Raw genomic sequence first — 7,044 nt, 5'->3', positions numbered from 1 at the left:
TCAGGGAAATGTCCCGGAGATATAGGCTACTGAGAAATCTTTGAAACAGAATTTTCCTGCGATCACAGATGTTCACAGCTACGAGGCTGTGACCACTTCCATTCGCTTCGTCTTGATCTGTAGATGTTATTTCATGTCTCATTTGTTCATTTTGATGGAGAAAAAGTTGTACATTTAGTGAATTCAGAGTGTCTAAGCTACACAAGTAGGCATGTTTGAGTACTCAGGTCCAGTGGCTCACTGCGTTAACGCTCTCCCCTGGATGCGGTTGGTCGCGTGTTCAAATCCATGCTGTGGCAAAACAAAATTCATTTTCACCCTTTTTCTATGGATCTCCAAAAAGTGAACTTTTACATTTTCTGAGTCTGGAGGAATTCAAGGGGAGTTTTCAGGGGAGTGCGTTCTCTCTGCCATCTCCTCCCTGTGTGTGCGTTGCTGCATGCAGCAGCTGCGTGTGTGTGTAAACGGCCCCTCCCCCTCGCAAGCAGGCGGGGGAGAGAGAGATCTGTCGTCTCGATTTACACATGCTATGACTCCGGGGGTACTTCCATTCGCTTTGTCTTGATCTGTTGATGTTATTTCATGTCTCGTTTGTCCATTGCGACGGTGGTAAAGCCAGGGAAAAGTCCCGGAGATATACTGAGAAATCTTTGTAACAGCATTTTCCTGAAATCACAGCTGTTCACAGCTACGAGGCTGGGACCGCTTCTATTCGCTTCGTCTTGATCTGTAGATGTTATTTCATGTCTCATTTGTTCATTTTGATGGAGAAAAAGTTGTACATTTAGTGAATTCAGAGTGTCTAAGCTGCACAAGCAGGCATGTTTGAGTACTCAGGTCCAGTGGCTCACTGCGTTAACGCTCGCCCCTGGATGCGGTTGGTCGCGTGTTCGAATCCATGCTGTGGCATACTTTTTTTCATTTTCACCCTTTTTCTATGGATCTCCAAAAAGTGAACTTTTACATTTTCTGAGTCTGGAGGAATTCAAGGGGAGTTTACAGGGGAGTGCGTTCTCTCTGCCATCTCCTCCCTGTGTGTGCGTTGCTGCATGCAGCAGCTGCGTGTGTGTGTAAACTGCCCCTCCCCCTCGCAAGCAGGCGGGGGAGAGAGAGATCTGTCGTCTCGATTTACACATGCTATGACTCCGGGGGTACTTCCATTCGCTTCGTCTTGATCTGTTGATGTTATTTCATGTCTCGTTTGTCCATTGTGACGGTGGTAAAGCCAGGGAAAAGTCCCGGAGATATTCTGAGAAATCTTTGTAACAGCATTTTCCTGCAATCACAGCTGTTCACAGCTACGAGGCTGGGACTGCTTCCATTCGCTTCGTCTTGATCTGTAGATGTTATTTCATGTCTCATTTGTTCATTTTGATGGAGAAAAAGTTGTACATTTAGTGAATTCAGAGTGTCTAAGCTGCACAAGCAGGCATGTTTGAGTACTCAGGTCCAGTGGCTCACTGCGTTAACGCTCGCCCCTGGATGCGGTTGGTCGCATGTTCGAATCCATGCTGTGGCATACTTTTTTTCATTTTCACCCTTTTTCTATGGATCTCCAAAAAGTGAACTTTTACATTTTCTGAGTCTGGAGGAATTCAAGGGGAGTTTTCAGGGGAGTGCGTTCTCTCTGCCATCTCCTTCCTGTGTGTGCGTTGCTGCATGCAGCAGCTGCGTGTGTGTGTAAACTGCCCCTCCCCCTCGCAAGCAGGCGGGGGAGAGAGAGATCTTTCGTCTCGATTTACACATGCTATGACTCCGGGGGTACTTCCATTCGCTTCGTCTTGATCTGTTGATGTTATTTCATGTCTCGTTTGTCCATTGTGACGTTGGTAAAGCCAGGGAAATGTCCCGGAGATATACTGAGAAATCTTTGTAACAGCATTTTCCTGCGATCATAGCTGTTCACAGCTACGAGGCTGGGACTGCTTCTATTCGCTTCGTCTTGATCTGTAGATGTTATTTCATGTCTCATTTGTTCATTTTGATGGAGAAAAAGTTGTACATTTAGTGAATTCAGAGTGTCTAAGCTGCACAAGCAGGCATGTTTGAGTACTCAGGTCCAGTGGCTCACTGCGTTAACGCTCGCCCCTGGATGCGGTTGGTCGCGTGTTCGAATCCATGCTGTGGCATACTTTTTTTCATTTTCACCCTTTTTCTATGGATCTCCAAAAAGTGAACTTTTACATTTTCTGAGTCTTGAGGAATTCAAGGGGAGTTTTCAGGGGAGTGCGTTCTCTCTGCCATCTCCTCCCTATGTGTGCGTTGCTGCATGCAGCAGCTGCGTGTGTGTGTAAACTGCCCCTCCCCCTCGCAAGCAGGCGGGGGAGAGAGAGATCTTTCGTCTCGATTTACACATGCTATGACTCCGGGGGTACTTCCATTCGCTTCGTCTTGATCTGTTGATGTTATTTCATGTCTCGTTTGTCCATTTGGACGGTGGTAAAGCCAGGGAAATATCCCGGAGATATACTGTTAAATCTTTATAACAGCATTTTCCTGCGATCACAGCTGTTCACAGCTACGAGGCTGGGACCGCTTCCATTCGCTTCGTCTTGATCTGTAGATGTTATTTCATGTCTCATTTGTTCATTTTGATGGAGAAAAAGTTGTACATTTAGTGAATTCAGAGTGTCTAAGCTGCACAAGCAGGCATGTTTGAGTACTCAGGTCCAGTGGCTCACTGCGTTAACGCTCGCCCCTGGATGCGGTTGGTCGCGTGTTCGAATCCATGCTGTGGCAAAAAAAAAATCATTTTCACCCTTTTTCTATGGATCTCCAAAAAGTGAACTTTTACATTTTCTGAGTCTGGAGGAATTCAAGGGGAGTTTTCAGGGGAGTGCGTTCTCTCTGCCATCTCCTCCCTGTGTGTGCGTTGCTGCATGCAGCAGCTGCGTGTGTGTGTAAACTGCCCCTCCCCCTCGCAAGCAGGCGGGGGAGAGAGAGATCTTTCGTCTCGATTTACACATGCTATGACTCCGGGGGTACTTCCATTCGCTTCGTCTTGATCTGTTTATGTTATTTCATGTCTCGTTTGTCCATTGTGACGGTGGTAAAGCCAGGGAAATATCCCGGAGATATAGGCTACTGAGAAATCTTTGAAACAGAATTTTCCTGCGATCACAGCTGTTCACAGCTACGAGGCTGGGACCACTTCCATTCGCTTCGTCTTGATCTGTAGATGTTATTTCATGTCTCATTTGTTCATTTTGATGGAGAAAAAGTTGTACATTTAGTGAATTCAGAGTGTCTAAGCTACACAAGTAGGCATGTTTGAGTACTCAGGTCCAGTGGCTCACTGCGTTAACGCTCTCCCCTGGATGCGGTTGGTCGCGTGTTCGAATCCATGCTGTGGCAAAACAAAATTCATTTTCACCCTTTTTCTATGGATCTCCAAAAAGTGAACTTTTACATTTTCTGAGTCTGGAGGAATTCAAGGGGAGTTTTCAGGGGAGTGCGTTCTCTCTGCCATCTCCTCCCTGTGTGTGCGTTGCTGCATGCAGCAGCTGCGTGTGTGTGTAAACTGCCCCTCCCCCTCGCAAGCAGGCGGGGGAGAGAGAGATCTGTCGTCTCGATTTACACATGCTATGACTCCGGGGGTACTTCCATTCGCTTCGTCTTGATCTGTTGATGTTATTTCATGTCTCGTTTGTCCATTGTGACGGTGGTAAAGCCAGGGAAAAGTCCCGGAGATATTCTGAGAAATCTTTGTAACAGCATTTTCCTGCAATCACAGCTGTTCACAGCTACGAGGCTGGGACCGCTTCCATTCGCTTCGTCTTGATCTGTAGATGTTATTTCATGTCTCATTTGTTCATTTTGATTGAGAAAAAGTTGTACATTTAGTGAATTCAGAGTGTCTAAGATGCACAAGCAGGCATGTTTGAGTACTCAGGTCCAGTGGCTCACTGCGTTAACGCTCGCCCCTGGATGCGGTTGGTCGCGTGTTCGAATCCATGCTGTGGCATACTTTTTTTCATTTTCACCCTTTTTCTATGGATCTCCAAAAAGTGAACTTTTACATTTTCTGAGTCTGGAGGAATTCAAGGGGAGTTTTCAGGGGAGTGCGTTCTCTCTGCCATCTCCTCCCTGTGTGTGCGTTGCTGCATGCAGCAGCTGCGTGTGTGTGTAAACTGCCCCTCCCCCTCGCAAGCAGGCGGGGGAGAGAGAGATCTTTCGTCTCGATTTACACATGCTATGACTCCGGGGGTACTTCCATTCGCTTCGTCTTGATCTGTTGATGTTATGTCATGTCTCGTTTGTCCATTGTGACGGTGGTAAAGCCAGGGAAATGTCCCGGAGATATACTGAGAAATCTTTGTAACAGCATTTTCCTGCGATCACAGCTGTTCACAGCTACGAGGCTGGGACCGCTTCTATTCGCTTCGTCTTGATCTGTAGATGTTATTTCATGTCTCATTTGTTCATTTTGATGGAGAAAAAGTTGTACATTTAGTGAATTCAGAGTGTCTAAGCTGCACAAGCAGGCATGCTTGAGTACTCAGGTCCAGTGGCTCACTGAGTTAACGCTCGCCCCTGGATGCGGTTGGTCGCGTGTTCGAATCCATGCTGTGGCAAAACAAAATTCATTTTCACCCTTTTTCTATGGATCTCCAAAAAGTGAACTTTTACATTTTCTGAGTCTGGAGGAATTCAAGGGGAGTTTTCAGGGGAGTGCGTTATCTCTGCCATCTCCTTCCTGTGTGTGCGTTGCTGCATGCAGCAGCTGCGTGTGTGTGTAAACTGCCCCTCCCCCTCGCAAGCAGGCGGGGGAGAGAGAGATCTTTCGTCTCGATTTACACATGCTATGACTCCGGGGGTACTTCCATTCGCTTCGTCTTGATCTGTTGATGTTATTTCATGTCTCGTTTGTCCATTGTGACGGTGGTAAAGCCAGGGAAATGTCCCGGAGATATACTGAGAAATCTTTGTAACAGCATTTTCCTGCGATCATAGCTGTTCACAGCTACGAGGCTGGGACTGCTTCTATTCGCTTCGTCTTGATCTGTAGATGTTATTTCATGTCTCATTTGTTCATTTTGATGGAGAAAAAGTTGTACATTTAGTGAATTCAGAGTGTCTAAGCTGCACAAGCAGGCATGTTTGAGTACTCAGGTCCAGTGGCTCACTGTGTTAACGCTCGCCCCTGGATCCGGTTGGTCGCGTGTTCGAATCCATGCTGTGGCATACTTTTTTTCATTTTCACCCTTTTTCTATGGATCTCCAAAAAGTGAACTTTTACATTTTCTGAGTCTTGAGGAATTCAAGGGGAGTTTTCAGGGGAGTGCGTTCTCTCTGCCATCTCCTCCCTGTGTGTGCGTTGCTGCATGCAGCAGCTGCGTGTGTGTGTAAACTGCCCCTCCCCCTCGCAAGCAGGCGGGGGAGTGAGAGATCTTTCGTCTCGATTTACACATGCTATGACTCCGGGGGTAATTCCATTCGCTTCGTCTTGATCTGTTTATGTTATTTCATGTCTCGTTTGTCCATTGTGACGGTGGTAAAGCCAGGGAAATGTCCCGGAGATATACTGAGAAATCTTTGTAACAGCATTTTCCTGCGATCACAGCTGTTCACAGCTACGAGGCTGGGACCGCTTCCATTCGCTTCGTCTTGATCTGTAGATGTTATTTCATGTCTCATTTGTTCATTTTGATGGAAAAAAAGTTGTACATTTAATGAATTCAGAGTTTCTAAGCTGCACAAGTAGGCATGTTTGAGTACTCAGGTCCAGTGGCTCACTGCGTTAAAGCTCTCCCCTTGATGCGGATAGTCGCGTGTTCGAATCCATGCTGTGGCAAAAAAAAAATCATTTTCACCCTTTTTCTATTGATCTCCAAAAAGTGAACTTTTACATTTTCTGAGTCTGGAGGAATTCAAGGGGAGTTTTCAGGGGAGTGCGTTCTCTCTGCCATCTCCTCCCTGTGTGTGCGTTGCTGCATGCAGCAGCTGCGTGTGTGTGTAAACTGCCCCTCCCCCTCGCAAGCAGGCGGGGGAGAGAGAGATCTTTCGTCTCGATTTACACATGCTATGACTCCGGGGGTACTTCCATTCGCTTCGTCTTGATCTGTTGATGTTATTTCATGTCTCGTTTGTCCATTTGGACGGTGGTAAAGCCAGGGAAATATCCCGGAGATATACTGATAAATCTTTATAACAGCATTTTCCTGCGATCACAGCTGTTCACAGCTACGAGGCTGGGACCGCCTCCATTCGCTTCGTCTTGATCTGTAGATGTTATTTCATGTCTCATTTGTTCATTTTGTTGGAGAAAAAGTTGTACATTTAGTGAATTCAGAGTGTCTAAGCTGCACAAGCAGGCATGTTTGAGTACTCAGGTCCAGTGGCTCACTGCGTTAACGCTCGCCCCTGGATGCGGTTGGTCGTGTGTTCGAATCCATGCTGTGGCAAAACAAAATTCATGTTCTCCCTTTTTCTATGGATCTCCAAAAAGTGAACTTTTACATTTTCTGAGTCTTGAGGAATTCAAGGGGAGTTTTCAGGGGAGTGCGTTCTCTCTGCCATCTCCTCCCTGTGTGTGCGTTGCTGCATGCAGCAGCTGCGTGTGTGTGTAAACTGCCCCTTCCCCTCGCAAGCAGGCGGGGGAGTGAGAGATCTTTCGTCTCGATTTACACATGCTATGACTCCGGGGGTAATTCCATTCGCTTCGTCTTGATCTGTTTATGTTATTTCATGTCTCGTTTGTCCATTGTGACGGTGGTAAAGCCAGGGAAATGTCCCGGAGATATACTGAGAAATCTTTGTAACAGCATTTTCCTGCGATCACAGCTGTTCACAGCTACGAGGCTGGGACCGCTTCCATTCGCTTCGTCTTGATCTGTAGATGTTATTTCATGTCTCATTTGTTCATTTTGATGGAAAAAAAGTTGTACATTTAGTGAATTCAGAGTTTCTAAGTTGCACAAGTAGGCATGTTTGAGTACTCAGGTCCAGTGGCTCACTGCGTTCAAGCTCTCCCCTTGATGCGGATGGTCGCGTGTTCGAATCGATGCTGTGGCAAAAAAAAAATCATTTTCACCCTTTTTCTAT

The sequence above is a fragment of the Notothenia rossii genome, assembly GCF_949606895.1.
Source record: "Notothenia rossii genome assembly, contig: scaffold_23, whole genome shotgun sequence".
NCBI lineage: Eukaryota > Metazoa > Chordata > Actinopteri > Perciformes > Nototheniidae > Notothenia > Notothenia rossii.
This window is presented reverse-complemented; position numbering follows the sequence as displayed.